Genomic DNA, 17,701 nt, shown 5'->3' on the forward strand with positions numbered 1-17,701 from the left:
GTACCACCTGTGCGGCATCCCACAGGAGACTGACAGCGCGGCGTTAAACCCTCTGTGGTACTGTCTCATTGCAGCTTGACACTTCATTCCTTTTTGAGAAATTCTACACTGAAATCTTTACATAAAAATCAGCTGCCTTTGCTTGTTCTAAGTCAAAGCTGCTCGCAGTCCTCACAAACACAGGCTGCCCCATCTCTGGAAGTTACCCCGCGCTCGGAGCTGCCCCGAGAGCCAGGTCAGGCGGCAGTGGCTGCGCTAGCGCGAGGCGCAATATGCGGGGTATGAAACCATCAAGGTTTCATTCCTATTTCCAACTCAAACAGCTGCTACCACGGATGGAGAGGCAGGTGCTGATGCATGAACGATATTACTGCTAAAGGAACAGACCATTTGGTGATAACTTTCCTCACTAGAATACCGTATCGAAAATACTTTTAAATTTCCTAAAGTGTTCAGCTGGGAAAGGAAGTTAAACAAAAAAAATCTATTTTGAGACAGAAGAGGAGAGAAAGAAATGTTTTGCTTGCTCGCCTTCATTCCACTACGCTTTTTCCAAAGCTGGAATTAATTTGGGGTGCCTGTGGAAACAAGGGAACTGTTTTACTTGACACCAGGTTGGACGGCAAGGGCACAGCCGTTCTCCTGGGTGGTTTGGGAGCCAGAAACCCGGCTCCTGACAGCATGAACTAGAAGGGAGAGAAGCTGCCGCCTTCCCGTGGGCTTCAGCCTCCCAGGGTGCCACGGCCGTGCCCGGGCTTGGCTCCGGCCGGCAGCACCGTGGCGCGGTGCCCTCGGGGAGAGCCGTGCCGCTGCCGGCAGCGAGGCGGTCTCCCTGCGGCTGTGCCTTCACCCGTGCCGCCCTGCCCCACGCCACGTCAGCGTCCAGCTGCCCTAACCAACGCGCTGGGGCCAGTGCCCAGAAAGGCACCCGTACCATCCGCACATCCAAGAGCAAACTGGGCTCGGAAGGTTCTTTGCTTTGTTCCGGCAACAGATTTGGAAATAGTTTTGGAAATGATATGGCGCATTACAAAGATTAAAAAACGAGGACAGGAGAGCAAGCACTGCAGCACCGCTCTCTCGGTGAAGCTGTGAGCACTCTGACAACCACGGGTCAAATACTGGACTTGGAGAAAATAACCATCTGGAAAAGCTCAGTGACACATTTAGCTTTTAGACACCTGGTTTTTTATTTATTAGCTATCTCTGTTCTTGCTTGTACAGACTTCATCCCACAAAGGCCTCCCTGCTGTGTAAACCTAAGGACAAACACGCGAACCAAACACCTCCCTGCGCATTGCCCCAGCAGCGCCGGGCGCATCGCTGGCTGCAGGCTCACGCTCAGCAGACGTGCTCGTGTCTCCGCCGCAGTGTCGGAGGGGTTTGTGGAGATACTTCTCACTTGTGATTTTAAACCGATATTCAGATTCCATCAAATTCTGGCTCACAAAGCTGAGCTCAGTCACAACCGCCAAAATGCACCTGACCTTATGCCGTGTTTCGTGTAAAACCACCACCTTCCCTAATTAATTGCTAGCTGTCTCCAGGCTTGCTTGGGAAGTTCAAACTTGTCTGAAGTTTTTCACTGGGACAAGTTTGTAACTAGAGCAAACCCAGCGGCACTAGGAACGGTAGGAGCAGTTTTGGCCTAGAAGTTATAACGCCTAATGATGAAAAAGCGAACAGACGGGATGATGAAGGCCACGAGCATCCGCTTGGCTTGGGCTTCCCTTTGCTGGCGGCAAAAAAAGGAGGGAGGGAGGGAAGGATCCAGAAAGCCTCCAAGAGACGCATCGTCAAAGAACTGCCTCAAATGCCCTCAGCTGAGTGTGTTTGCCAAGAATAAGGAAAATCAGCAGAACTCTGGCTGGTTCGCCTTCACGTGGCAACTGCCCGGCAGCCGCGATCCCCAGGCACCGCTTGCCGTGGCTGTACGCGGAGCCAGGTGCCCACGAAAGAGTGTCTGCGGGCGGGCGGGGGAGATGGAGAGGTGCCGACTCTCAGCCGTCCCGCGGCTGTTCACACGGCGTTTCTCAGCGATGCTGGAGTCTCGCAAAGTCAGAACAAAAACGTAATGCCTGCTATTACGAACCAGAAAAGGTAATTTCAGCCGCAACTTTGTCACTGGATGTGGGGATAACTTGATTTTCATCATCTGCAATACGAGCTCCAAGAAGTGTGGTCTGACACAGAAAATCTCTTTCTCTGGTCCCTTTCTGAAGCCTGACATCCTACCCCAGCTATAAAACAGCTGCTGCCTGAGAGCCCCACTGAGACCACGGGTTGTAGGATTTCTGCTCCTACTGCTTCTGCATACAATACAACATATGATTTATTTGGCTTCTTCCTTGATTTCTTTCTTTTACTTACAGGGGAACGATTATAGACAAGGTGTTCACATACCTTCTGAAGGAAGACATTGGTTAAACACGCACACGAATTAGGAGCTTTGCTTTCCGAAATAATGAAAGCTCCAATACGTCTCTTCCATATGCCTTTATTAAAACACACCCCCTCAAAAAAAAAAGCTAGGGAAAGGGCTTTGTTTTCAAAAATAATCATGCTTTACACAAAGGAGAAAATAAAAACTACAGAGAAAAATAAATTTAATTTTCTTCTAAAAATATTCGTTAGTTGAGAAAAAAATCCCTTACAGAAAGCAGGTCTACGAGTGTTTTTTGACCCTGCATTTCAGTACATTAAAACTCGACAAATCCAACACATCATTACAGCCGGGTAGCTGCAGACCTCCTTTGCTGGGCCATTAATAATGAAGAAAAAGCTTATTTAACAGTGTGCTGGAAACAAAATGCAGCTAACTAGTGTGGGAAAGCTTTTGATGTTTGGGACCCACTACCAAGAAAACACATTATCCAAATGTAGCTATGGAAAGGGTCGTGGGAAGTGTTGGCAGTTTAAAACTATTTGTGTTACTTTGTTATGGACACTAAACAAAAGCAGATATTTACCAACAAATGCTGCAACCTAGCTCTTGCAGGGCGTATATTCCCTCTTCCGTTGCTGATGTCCTGGTGCAGCGTGGGTCCTGCGCAGCCCCCAGCCTCCCGCGGCCGGCCAGCGCGTGCACCCGCTCCGCACCCGGGCAGCACCGGCGTGAGTTAATGGAGTCGTTACAGCGCGATAACCAAACACCATTAATATGTCTAAGCTCAAGTTCTCGGGATCAGAAGTCACCGTCTCCCATGGAAACAGGAGCTGGCAGTAACGAGACGAGTCACGGCATCTCCGAGGCAATTAGAAGCAATCTAACAGCATTCATCATTTAAGCGCTCGCTGGTAAGTGCAATGCACACACAAACTTTCCACCACTGCCTGCGACACAAAAGGTATTTACCCTGAGGAGAGCAAATAATGTTTGCACTCCTGCCTTCCCCACGGATCCCACCACTGAAACCAGCTAGAAATTGCAGCTAAATACACATATTTGTACATAATCGATGTCCCTGTGACATGCCTTTCAGGCGGTGGGAGGGGAGGGTCTAGCGCAGAGCTTTGCTGCGGCCTGACCCCCGCTCCTTCCAGAAATTTGCCCGCCGTACTCTTATTAAATGAGCAACTCGGGAGCACCGCTGCATCTCGATGCACTGACGAGCATGGCAACAAAGGAGGGACATCTCAGCCCTGTGGCCACCTTCCACGGCCACCCCGAGGGAGCTGCTCAGCCCAGCCCCCCGCGGCTGCCCCCTCCCCGCGTCCCGCGGGGGGCAGGACACAGCCCCCCCGCCATGCCCCCCGCTCCGCTCTCCTCCGCCACCCACGGCCACCGCACGGACTCTGCCCTTAGCTCTGCTCCGGGCTTCTCCCTCCCATCTTCTGATGACCGTGAGCAATCAATTCACCCCCTGTGCCGCTCCTTCACCCGCTCATCTCTGGCCTTTTTCTTCGCACTGCAAACCTCCTGGAACAGGGACTCTGTCTTAGCATTCATTTAGATTTTCTCTAGGACAAGCAGCCCTAATCCCAGAGGCTTATTCTGCATGCTCTTTGGTCACCTCCGCCTGCATCTCACCAAGCCCTGACCACAAACATTTCCAGCAGCCTTAGTTCCACTGCTGGTTATGGAATTTCAGAGTCCCAGAGCAATAACGGAATGTTGATATAAGATGACTCAACTTCAGAGAGTTTTAAAACATGTAGAAATACTGACAAGTTAGGAGATTCTGAATTTCTGCCCTTCACCTTGGCTGTGTAAGTGACACCACAGCAAGCAACCAGCTTTGTTATGCAGAGGTTACTGTTAGAACACATCAGCAGTTCAACTAGAAAGGATCTAGAAATACCTAACAACTGCAGAGCAAATCTTGTCAAGAGAAAAAAATGTCTCGCATAAAGCAAAGATGCCCAATTACAAACTTACCTTATTTTTTATATAATACTTCAAAGCTAAAGAGCGCTCACGCTGAGAGGAGGAAGATAACACAAGACATTTTTGTTGTTATCTCTTAATAATGATTAGGCAATAAGTGAAAAACTGGATCAAAGAAGGAGGTATGAAAAATAAGACTGACAATCGGAAAAGGAAAACTGATCCAAACGATGTTAACAATCTGAGAGGCTCTGGGAAGTCTACTAATCGTGCTTGTGAAGAAAAGGGAAAGGATGCAATGATACAGGGAAAAAAGCACTGTGCCAGCCAAAATCCTTATCTCAGGGTCCCCATCATGCCTGCCCATGCACAACGCTCCCACCCGCACCCTGCTGCAGCCCTGCTAACGGGCAATGCCTCAAATCCAAAAGGATCAGATGGATGAAGGTCTGAAAATAGCAGAACTATCTTAAAAACTCACTCCTAAGACAAATCGTTCCTGAGCATGCTCCTATTCCAGCCAGCTGAAAAAGACAAAGGCTGTGGCTGTCTCACAGTATGTTTCACCATCTGAATTCACACTTGCTGCGAACACCATGTGACGGGAAAAGACAAAAGTCGCAAGAGGCAGAGAACTAAAATGGAGGGAGGAAAAACAGTATTTCCTACAGCTAGAAAAAACATTCCTTCATGCCCCAAGCTTCACGGCGCACGCCCTTCACAAGGATGCATGTCTTACTGCGTTTTTTTCTTTTGAGTTCTGATACAGATGGACTTGGTGAAAACTATCCAGATTTCTGCTCAGGAAAAGGATGGTTTGCCCTGGTGTAATATACACTGCATGTCTTTGTGCTTTGTGTAAATAAAATCCAGCTATATAAGCAAAATTCTGTCTTTTAAACTCCTGCAGTTTCACTGACTGCAATGCCAGTGAAGATAGACATTGTCTTGCATATTTTATTTTTGCTGCTTTGTGACTGTAAGCAACAAAGGGAAAAAGAGAAAAATACCTGGATTGAAATTCAGTACGGGCTTGATTTCATAGAATCACTGCATCACAGACTGACTGAGGTTGGAAAAGACCTCGGGAGCTCATCTGGTCCAACCCTCCCTGCTCAAGCAGGGCCACCCAGAGCCATGTCCAGATGGCTTTTGGATATCTCCAAGGATGGAGACTCCACCACCTCCCTGGTACTCACCCTCACAGTGAAAAAGTGTTTCCCGATGTTCAGAGGGACCCTCCTGCGTGTCGGTGTGTGCCCCTGGCCTCTGGTCCTGCCCCCGGGCACCCCTGGGAAGAGCCTGGCTCCGTCCTCTCGGCACCCTCCCTGCAGGTGTTTGTACAGGCGGGTGAGACCCCCCTGAGCCTGCTCTGCTCCAGGCTGAGCAGCCCCAGCTCTCCCAGCCTCTCCTCATAGGAGAGGTGCTCCGGTCCCTTCAGCATCTCGGTGGCCCCTCGCTGGACTCTCTCCAGCCTGTCCATGTCTCTCTCGTACCGGGGAACCGGACCCAGCGCTGCAGGGGTGGCCCCACCAGGGCTGGGTGGAGGGGAAGGATCCCCATGGTGGGACCCCAGCTGTGGGAGCTGTCCCACCACATCTCTGCAATCCCAGCAAAGTCGTAGCCCTGCACCTGCACAGGCTTCCAGCTCCTCCTGTCAGATCCCCATGCTGTGTGGGTTAGCGTCGAGGCATTTTGGAGAGGCACCCAGTGTGCCGACCCCCCAGAAAGGCCAAGGGACCTTTCCCCAGGGCTGTCCCACCCGCGCTTCCTCGTGCGCTCGCCCAGGTGCGAGGTGGTTCCATTTCAGCCTTGCCTCGTTGATTGCCATCACCCCCCTGCTCTGTTTCTATTGTCTTTTCTGCGAGAGTTACAAAAGTAAATCTGTTTTCTCATTAATGGTCTTGCTATCACTTGCTCTCCTCCCTTTATTCATCATAAGTATTTGTGTCTGAGTGGGGAAAAATAAAGAAGAAAACAAATGCCAGATCTCACAAAATACTTACAGAAGCCTTCACTGCAGAAAATCCAGTGCTCAATGATTTATTGAGGGATTTGTTTCCCTACTGTGTTCACGAGGTTATACAAATACAGCTAGTCACCCAAAATTAACAGTTACTAGTCATTTCTGAGCTGTTTTGTAAATGACAGTCAATGCAGCCTTTGTGCTACAGTGAAATACGACATTTTCTTTTCCTGATCAAATTCTATTCGGGAAGGAGTTGAACTCGCACAGCAGGAATGCTCAACCTTCCCATCCAATGAGTCACTGACGGAGAGTCCTTACGACAGCCCTCATCCACCACAGACATCCACACCCAAGGGAGATGCTGCACAGAGAGAAGGTGAGCAGCAGTTGAATGGAATTGCAGCATTTTGGAGTGGAGATCTGGTTACAGGAAAATGCCCAAAGTCTCTCAGTGCTCCCTGTTAGTTGGTAAACTTAACAGAAACCTAATGAAGAACCTAAATTATTTAAAAAAAAAATCCTCTCCGGATTCAGTTGAGAAGCATATAAAAGTGCTGCTTAATTGATAAATTTTACGACTAAGTACAAGACCCAGTTCAGGACTGAAGTGCTTAAAAATTAGGCACTTCAACATGCAGTTTTGAGAAACCTAGCTCGCAGGATAGAATTGTGTTCGACAGGCGGGCACTGCTGCATTAGACAAGCACACGAGACCTAACAGTATCTCTACGCAAAATGCACTGCCCTAATATTTCTGTATCTTTGTTTCTCGTTCGTGACAAAAAGCTCATCCTCCTTTAGGACTGTCAAGGTATGCTCTGTTACAGCTCATCGTAGCAAAATTAATGCTTTTCTCATTGAGAGGGTAAAAGTAATCTTGAGTGCATACTTTGATTATCAAAGCAAAACCAGCTGCTAACTATAATATGTAATACCAAGTGTGAAAATTTTAACTCCATTGTACTTTTTCTGTATCACATGTCTCTTTTGAAGAAGAGAAGGAAGAGTACAATTTTGTTCATGCGATGAGAGAAGTAATTTGATTTCCAAAACATTGCAAACCAAGCTAGTCTTAGATTCTCTCAAAACAACATGGTAACACCTCCAAATGAAACTCTGCTCCCATGTTGTAATTAAAGCTAAGCAAGCACACAAATACCTTGTTTTTACATATAAATAGAACATATTAACAGGTGATTTTCAGATTTGCGAAGGTGTCTGAGGACTCTTCATCCTAGCCACAACCCATGTATTAATATGCAGATAATATGGTTTAAAAATGCTATCAAATTCAAATGGCAGTATTTAAAAACATATTATACGAAAATAAATGAGTGTGTAGCTGGCGAATTTGGGATGCCAAACCCTCAAACTGCGACGGAACATCTATCTCTTCCTCCACCTCATGCCAAGCTGTCAGCAGATACCTGAGTGATGAGCATCCCTCTGCTCTGCACACCAAATTCCCGCGCTGCATCTCGGGCACCTTCTCCTCCCATCCCCTCACAAAAAGCCCACGGACCTGAATATATCATTTTGAGTTCGCTTAGGAACTGGCACACACCAGGTTCTCCTTACAATGCTTAACATGTGGGCATCTGACTTAGCTGTAGTTATACAGCGAGGCAGGACTTTTCATGAACAGCAATTATATTTACTCCTATTTGTGGGTGCTTCCATATCATTATTTTATCTTTTAGACTTACTCTCCCTCTAAATCACCTAAATTTCCATAGTTTCTTTGACATCAGTGAAGCTATACCAAGTTGCCTTAGAGTCTACTTTTTATATTTATTCACCCGATGTTCCTCATTCAATGCAATCACCTTAGACTGAGCAAGACCTCTGGTGAATGTTTATGTGCACGTCAAAAGCTACTGCCTTAAATAAAAATGCACTAAGCTTCAGACTTTCAAGTATTGCTTTAGAAATTAATCCAAGAAAATATAAAGTCAGATGCACTGGTTCACTAATGCTATGCAATATAAAAAGAGTCTGCTTTTGAGCTCAGGTGATAAGAATCAGTTGAATCTATTCTCTTTAATTCTGATACAAGTCAAAACTTCCACTTATATTACCAAAATTCACTGTCATCGTTTGTATGAAGGAAATGGAATATTCAGGTGGCAAGGAAAAGAAGAACAAATTTCAGTAAGTTTTAAGTTAGAGAAGAGCTAGTCTCACTGCTGAAAATTTTTGTTGCCTAGAGTACATTAGTGGCAAGATTAAAAATGACACCTAAAGTGCCTAAGGAAACAAAAAAAGGAATTTAAGAAGTGGCTACTCAGAAATATTGACTTAATTCTCATTGAAATAAGACATAAAAGTCACTCAGACAATTCCTAGAAGGAGAAAAAGGCATCTGCCTCATCTTTAGGCACTCTGAAATCACTTAAACCCTGGCCACTACTACTTTATGCAGGACTACAGAAAGGAAAGTCAGTGAGAACTAGGGCTTTGACAGCTATAGGGCAAAGGCTATAAAAATCAATCTTAATTTATGGAAAGCCACTCATAATACAGGGTGCTCGCCATATGTTGTTTTCATATTAATGCACAGAATGAATGAAAACTCATCAGAAAAAATGCAAGAGGGAACTCAGAGATCTGTTTTCCTATTCAAAATCAAAACCAAACATAATGCATCATTAAAAGATGTACCAGCCCTCTGAAAGCCTTTCATGAGTGAACTTCCACAGTGTCCTCAATAATTTATTGCACTGTGGTGAATGTGGTTCAAAAAAAAAAGTTTTTCTTCCTGTTCTTGACTTGCTCAGTATTTCCACTGACAGTAACTCTGAGAAGTATATCCCAGCCCTGCTGACACCAGCTGGAGCTCTCCTGCTGCCCATGGTAAGGGCTGGCCTCTTCTAGCAAGGCAGAGCACTCCACAATGTCTTCTGGACATCTCTTGGAAAAAAGCACTGTGAATTTTAACACTTAACCAAGGGTAGCGACAACATTTGCTCTCGGTTGACAAAACATGATACAGATGTTGTGACTGACCCCAAGCAGGCCTGGACATCAGCATGAAAGCAGAATATGAATTCATACTTCTAACACCTTGATAAGCATCTACTGCATGAAATAAAATTAAGTAATTTGCTGGAGTTTGCTGGAATAGAAAGCTATATGGATTAGGACCACTGAATAATTTAGGTTGGAAGGGAGCTCTGAAAGTCATCTAGTCCAGCCTCCCCTTCATATAGACTAAATCAATGCCCATAACAATTAGACTTATTTCTATATGAAAGCGAAGGCAGAAAGAGAATGGAGGACACCACTGGAGATCAGTCTTCATCTATGAAGGGCAGAGTAGTTGAAGAGCCCTAAAAAGCCAGAGGCATGGCTGGTGCTCTGACCCTGGTTACTGAACAAGCCCAGAGCTGATCAGACATGCCAGCAGACGCGCGACCATCTCCTGGCCGTCGTGGAGGCAAGAGGGGTGTCACGGAAAAACCGCACCAGAACCACAGCGATTACCTGGTGATACACGATTTCATCACCGTCGACGTTACCTTCCTGATCATCAGAGCAGGGAAAGTTGTTGAAGCAGAAATTTCCGACAGCCAAAAGAAATATTCAGTTCTTTCATATGTGAAGAAAATTACTGGTCTGCATTAATGCTGTATCATTTTATTTTTGTTTTTTCTTGAAGAAGGCAGGAAAAAGTTTGGCATTTTTTGTTGTAGACTGCACATATATTATACCGCTCTTGTGCATTCACAGTAACGATGACGAGGAGGAGGGAAAAACTTTTCCTTTTTCTTTAGAGACTGAAAGAGCATGGGTTTCTAATCAAAGTAACAAAGACGTCCACTACTTCTAAAATCAGATGTCAGAATCCTGTCCCCTCTGATTTCTATGGCATCAAGATTTCACTGTCTTAAACTTCAGAAAGGGAGAAGACTTTGATTATGGAATACTGATTTTGTAACACTGTCATAAGCCTATGATAGAAATGAATTAATTCATGAACACAAACACATTTAAGTGTAATTGGTTTACAACATGAGACCCATTTGAGAATCAATAAAATAAGTGTGTATCAACGATACTTTCTTTTACCTATGACAAGTTAAATTAATAAATGGGAAAAATAAGTTTACATACAAATATTGTAAAAGTAAAATCATCACAGTGACTTTCCATCTTTTGGAAGAGGAAGTCAAAACACTCCAGGTTTTCAAACTGCCGATTTGATTAAAAATACATGACAGCTTTGTAACTATAATGAGCAAACATCCTTGAAGTTATAGTACCAGTTGTACAGCTCCTTGTCCTAGACTGCACACAGCTTAGTCACCCTTATTTTCTTTTTCTTTGATTGGAAATAGGGATTTCTGCAGCATCTCACTTGCCCATGTACACGACACAGCTGCTGTGTCCTGGGGAGAAGGGACAGCTCAAGAGAAATGAAAATACACTTTTTTACAGCGATGGAAGTCCAGCGTGTCAGCTCTTGGACTTCTGGAATACCACCTATGATCATTTTTCTTTCCAACAACATCTAGGGGAAAAAAAAATTTAAGTGACAGAAGTGCTGCAATAAAGTGGATTTCTCATGTTGTAAAGAAGCCCACATATCTCCAAGAACTTTTATGGTTAAGGTTAGGAAATTATTTTTTCAATTCAGTAAACAATAAAATATTTCAGTTACTCAGAACCCTTAGAAGGGCGACCTCAAAAAAAGCAAGAAAGGTTTTCAAATGAGGCAAGAAAAGAGAAATTAGACAGGGATACTTTGAAGATGTATTGTGTTTAATGTGTCTTACTTTAATTACTAACACCAATCATACCTTTTAATAAAAGGTCAGCTGCTTTATTTGTCAAGAATACTGACCTAAATTATTTCAAATGTAAGATGCAATAATTGCATTTTCTGCTAATGATTTCTCGTGCATATGACTTGTCATCAGTTCTACTGAGAAAGCTTTAAATACAAATATTTGTAGAGATGTTGCAAATAATAAACAAGATGCTGTAGCAAGACGATTTTCATCAGTCACTAGCTCTCCTGGCACAGTAATACACCACGTAGCCTGTCTTGGGAAATCAAGGCCGCGTTTTTGCCCGGGCAGGTGGGGCCAACCTGTGCCGGAGCAGCACCCAGGGCATGCGTGTGACTCCCAAAGCCAAAGCCGGGGCGCTTCCCGCTGGCCAATGACAAAGCATGGGATTGTGCCGCAACCGGTCACCGAGGGAAACCTCCCGCTGATACCACAGCAGGTGCCTGAGCAGGAGGGGGTAAATCTGGGGCTACTTTGGGCCAAACTGGAATTACAAGTTGTTTTTTTCTTTTGAATAGCACTTAGGGGCCCGGATTTGTAGGGGAAGGTTTTTAGGTTCAAGGAGGTGTTTTTTTCTGGTTTTACAGCTAGGAATTGTAGGAAACTTTTAATTTCACCTTCGATACTTTAATGACAATGGTAGCTGCTACAAATCAGCATGCTTTTTTTTTTTTGTATGTGAACCAGCATGCAGGCTCTTTTTCTCCGTGGAGCCTCTGCGCGGTGCAAAATGCTACGGGATCTTGCTTCAGTTCATTTTCTAAAACTATCAAGAGCGCACCATAATTTTCCCTCAGTACTCCAGAATATGAAGAACACTGAGTAATTGCCATGTGCAATTTAAAGCTTGGTCACTGAATAAATAGAAAATCTTAACAGACTCTATACATTTCCAACATTCATCCAGAGGAACAAGCAAAGATTTCTCATTTCTAACTTTTATGCTTTGTATAATACTTGATTGTTACCATCCGCTGGAAATTAACATAATGCCAGAGATAACATAAATTCTTGCAAACCGATTTAGAAGTCTAGAGCAAAATAATTGATTAATGTTTTAAAAAAACCCCTTAAGAGTTAGGCTTCAAGGAGTCATGAGAAAAGACTGCAGAATGCAGATTTACATTTCAGACACACATTCATTCTTTTAGGAAAGTACTGAACACAACATTTATATTCATTTTGTGGTACTAGCAGTGCTGATTGATGTGAACCTATTCATATTTAGATAACCTATGAATCAACAAAATAAAAATCCTCATATTAAGAAGAAGAATAGAAGAAAGAGAAGGAGAAGCTACCGACGTCATCTTTTAAAAACCGTTAGCAGCACTTACACATGGGAAACTGTTTCCCGGCTTTCCTTTTGCATGGACACTGAACCCCACTGTGTCCCAGCCCATGTAACAGCCACCGGCGGCCGAGGTGCTGGGGCCAGCCAAAATCTGCTGCATCCACACACTGACCTCGAGAAGAAAGCAAAATACCCACCCAGAAACACGGGTACATGAAAGCATCTTAGCACAGGTCTAGATGTAGGTCATAGTAAGAAGTAAGCTAACGTAATTTAGAAGGATGTGATAAAAATGAGAGCGTGAAATAAAATACTCCCTAGAGGTTGAATTCTGCAGAGGTACTGGAGTAGGCACATGCTTTGCACTCAAGCCTGGATTTAGAAATCACTTAAGGTTGTTGAGTAAATTTAGTAACATGCTACATGTCAAAACATATATCAAAAAAGCCCCTATAAGAAAACATCTGCAAATTTTCAAACACTTTTCTAAGGTTTCTGCAAGTATTTAATTCATTGTCCAAACATCATTTGTTTGCTTTAAAGAAACAAAAAAAGAAGGAATTTTGTTGTTTAAAATCTATTCTGCGCTCTAAAGGTAATTTAGAAATCATAAACACGAACTCAGCCCATTCGTGTCTAGATGGAGAGCTGACATGCGTGGACCTTCAGGATGAGAGTAGCTTCCACATGGAAGAGGTCAAATCTCTAAAACCAACATGGAACAGACAGGGTGAGAAAAGAAGAAACTGCATAATATTGAGCTGTCAGAAAACTGCCTCCTCCTGGCGCCGCTCCGCGGGCTGCAGCCGGCAGAAGGGCTCTTGCGGCTCCCGCGGGGAGGGCTCTCTGCCTTTACTCTCACGGGAATCCCAGCGCCGAGCAGGGAAGTTAACAGTTGCTTCTTCTACCATAAATAATGCCAGTTTGGTGAAAACTGAAAACGTGCACCTGAGGAAAGCACTACCTCTCCTCGACGCACGGGTGGGGAAGCCATCCTAAGGGGCGTGCAGAAGATACGGGCCCTCGATGCACGAGTACCAAGAGAAAACCTCCTTCTCTAGGTAACAGGAGAAAACCAGGAGAGTGGCAGCCCATGGGAAGTGAGAGGCACACTCTCAAAGGTCATCATTTCAGATTAAGGCAAACTATTTCTTCTTGGGGTACCTGGGGCAGAGATCTATTCCTTTTCACGCGTGAGAGCAGCAGATCATGAACCAAAGCAGGCTGCGCCAAGGAGAAATGAGAATGATGGCACTGTCTTTAAAAGGCTCTTATGGGTGACAATTTAATGCAACCATCTGACTACAAGAAGCAGCCCTGCTTCTTTCAGACTGCAGAGACAGCCTCATATATTACCTGTGCGTCAGAATGCTGCCTTACTGTATTTCGGCATGGAAGAGGAATGTATATGCCGTCTCTCATGCCTGCGCGACAGATTCAGGAGCCCAATGGAGAGGATCCTCTCTCTGATGAAGTTTCAGTTCAGATCAGCCCCAGGTAAACAAATTGCCGTCACAGGGTATCGGTGGAAAATGGCTTGTGCAGCTCAGGAGGCAGAAAGCCAAAGTGCTCCCGCAGCTGCTCTCCTAACCCTTTGGTACCTCCTGCAGTGGGGGTGCTGCCGCACGCACCCCCGGATCCCCGGGATGCCGCCCCCTCCCTCCGCCCTGGCCCCGCTGCTCCTCCCAGCCGGGGATGCTGGCCGCAGGACCCCGCTCTGCTCCCGGCACCGGAGTGCCTTCCCATCGACAGCTCCAGCTATTGACTTTATTACTTTTTTATACACTGCGGGGAAAATGAAGCAGGCGCTTATGGATTGCCGAGGTCACAGGAGGCTAAAAGCCTTGGGGGAGATGAAGCTGGAGGTCCAGCCCTGCCCCTGGACAGGAACTGATTTGCTGAAGCGCGCTGCTCGAGTGCAAAGTCACAGCCGGGCCAAGTCCGGAGAAACCCTCCTCCCTAAAACTGGAACTGAGCGAAGAGGCAAGGCGTGGGGTTTACTTTGTATTTCATTGCCTTAAGGCTTTTTCAAAGATGTACTTGGTTCAGATGTGAGCATTATCTTCCAATCATGGATTTATCAACAGTACCACAAATGTAACTGTAAATGCAATCAAGCTGTGACTGGCAGAAATCAGTGTATCATGACTACTATGAATATTTCTCTCTAGGATTAATTTGTATTATCATTTTGAACTCTTTTTATATAGCTAGTATTGATTTGCAGGAGCTGCTTGCATTTTAAATCACAACTACATGCTTTTCATTTACAATTCAATGGACTTTATTACAAAGTGCAATGTTAATGTTTTCTCATTTTCACAGGAAATAAGTTATTGCACAAGATCTTTCCCACATTTGCTACCCCGAGCCCCGTCTGCCAGGGGACGGCACCTTTAAACTGCTAAGTTACAAGCTGTCTTCCAAAAGCAATGGGCATGGTTAAAGCCAGTCTGTACCGTCAGGCTGTACCATAAAGAACCACTGCACTGCGCACTTGGATGAATTTCATCACTGTTTAACAACATAATTCATGCAACTTAAGTTGAACTAGACATTAATACCGGGGATCAGCAGACAAGACATCGTTTAAATGGAAAGTAGGGCTGTAGGGAGAAAAGGCAATGCATTTACATGTCTTCTGAACATTACTTTTGGAAAGTAAGTGTTCTGGAGGAATTAAAACAAGGCTTCAAATAGAGTAATACCCCCATCCACCAGGACTTTGTCAACCTCTTCATTAAAAAGAGAAAACTAATAGTTATTCCATCAGCATCAGGGGATGCTATAAGGAATCATTCACTACTGTACTTATCAGCCATGTCTTTTGAGCGTAAAGAGTAAGACGTGCCAAATGCATCATATGGGTTTGAACTCGAAGCCTTGATCTCCCAAGACCGAGAGAACTGGGCGTTCAACACTAGCAGCCGTGGCCAGGACCCTGCACACTGGATGGCTCTGCTCCCCGGCTCCCCCCCGCCGGGACGGGGGGGGCATGGGAAGGGGATGCCGAGTGGCTCTGCTGAGAGCGATGGCTAGATGCGAAATTCTCCTAACGGCTCTCATCCCGACTTAGGAGAGCATGCAGCATCAAACCATCAAATGCTTCTAAGCCTTTTACTATTCCTCCCTTCCCTGTATATTAAATACTTCACATAAAGAGATTCTTTTTAAACAGTGTCACCACTGAAGCATACAGCCACATTTCATCCTCTTCAAAGTCAAAGTAAGATTGAAGTGAAAGAAAACATTTCAGCATCTTTTAGGCAATCCAAGAAAGCTACAAAACCCCTGAACAAATTGCTATCAATTCTATGATTTAAACGTTTCCACAACATGTCTCTCTGTTGAAAGGGAATTTACTCATCAAGCCAAAGGGGATCTGCGGGGAAGTTTGCTTCTTTGCCGCGTCAGGCCTTAGGCATGGAAACTGGTGCCAAATAAATGGTTTTGTGAAAAAGAAATGGTTTTGATTTCATCATTCTGCACCTCAGTCCAATGACAGGGCTTTGCACAGGTAAGCACTTTCACAGACCATGAGGTATCTGGCTCCCGTTGCTTTTGGGACCATTTCATAATTACAACTGCACTTTATAACTTCCTACGTTTCTTTACAGGTGCGAAAATACACCACTGAATCTTCTTTGCTCTTGCTATTAGAATACTCTGTGTGACGATGATTTGGATCTGGAAAACCTGAAATGCCTTAAAATGGGTATTCTCTGTAGAGGAAGTGGGAGAACAGTAGAAGGACATATGAAAAGCAGATTTATCTCCATGATGGAAGCTGTTCTGTGGTCTCACTGAACTCTGAGATCTCTTTAAAAATAAGTAGTGGGGCACGTCCCTGCTGTCGATCGACAATCTGCTGCAGCTACAGGTACACCAAACAAACAAACCCCAAAGTAATAAATTCAACTCATCGCTTTTAAGTCTTTGATCTTTACCTGAATTAAAATGATCAGATGGTGCACCATCTTTGTGACTAGCAGGAGCTTTTTTTTTAAGATTTCTAGGTCAAACATAAGAGCTGAGCGGATGCTCGGCACTCACAGGCAGCAGAGATCCAGATCACGAATTTATCATGCATTGCTGATACTGTTCAGGGTATAACTGTTACTGATTTCCTCTTTAATTCACTGAATTTCTCTCTTAACTTCCTGCACAGCAAAAAACTGCGGCAGAAAACAAACTTGTTTTTAACTCCCTCATTCACAAACACTCTGAAATACCTGAATAATATTCCATATAAATCAAACACTTGTTTTATTTTTGTCTTTTTTTTAGCAGATGCTATCGTTTGTTCACCTTTTTGGATCTGTTGTTGATTCTTCTGATGTAGGGAAATGGATACTGTCTAATTATTGGGTAGATACGGTATTGTTTCATCTCCGTCACCTGCGCTGGAAACGCACTCAGGAGAGCATGCAAATTCTCCGTAGTCACCCCATTCTTCATGTAAGCATAAAAACAGAGCCTGCTTGAATATAGATGGGAAATGAATCATAACTTGGCTTTGGTCGAAAGCACTTTCGGTCAGTGCAAAATCACCTGCTGCAAGAAGAAATCAGAAATTCATGTTCAACTGGAAAGAACGGTGCTGCCTTAGACCTTCAGCAAACACCTGCACGCAGAGCGCTGGGGTGCTGCTCAGGTGCAGAAAGCCTTCCTGGACCACCCTGCAAACTCATCAGAAGAATAACTAGCGGAGAGCCCCAAACCGAAATCTTATACAGCATCAACATGCTGATTGTAAAATCATATTTTCTGTATTTGCTGGCATCACACAGAAAAATGATGAAAATACATTATCTGCTCAACTGCTCCAAACTCCAAGTTTCTTTAGCGACTGGAGGAGCCGGACAGTTGGCCATCTATTTTGGACGATGACAAAACACGTCAGGAAGGTATTTGTTCCCCAGCTGTAATAGTCTGGGACAGTGCATGGCACAGGCATGTTCAGTGATGAGCTGCCAACGGAACCAGCCAGAATCCCTCTAAATCACAGAGAATTAATTTTTAATGCATTACTTTTTAATGCATATGAGCTAAGTGTAGTTATACGGTCATTTATGTTTCTTCCCTCCGCCCCCAAACACAGGGTTTGCTGTGGCTTGTAAACTGAAGTGCTTTAAAACTGCGTTTGCTTTACCAAGTATTTGTGCAAGACAAGATGCATTTTTTGGTAATCTTAACATCCTTGCCACTGCCGCTCCACTCTTCCTACGTCAAACGCCTCATGTACTGCTCTTCTAGCATGTTACTTTTTGATCCCACCCTTATAAACGCCCGTCGTGTTTTGAAATGCGGTCCTCAGCCAC

General features: G+C 44.6%; 1 protein-coding gene across 1 annotated transcript in view; it reads right to left on the reverse strand.

The window, feature by feature from the left end:
- The window catches only part of NEGR1 (neuronal growth regulator 1), a 293,934-nt gene that overhangs the window by 247,137 nt on the left and 29,096 nt on the right, over positions 1-17,701 (reverse strand). The window lies entirely within an intron of this gene.

The sequence above is a fragment of the Gavia stellata genome, chromosome 10 (assembly GCF_030936135.1).
Source record: "Gavia stellata isolate bGavSte3 chromosome 10, bGavSte3.hap2, whole genome shotgun sequence".
In the NCBI taxonomy this organism is placed as follows: domain Eukaryota; kingdom Metazoa; phylum Chordata; class Aves; order Gaviiformes; family Gaviidae; genus Gavia; species Gavia stellata.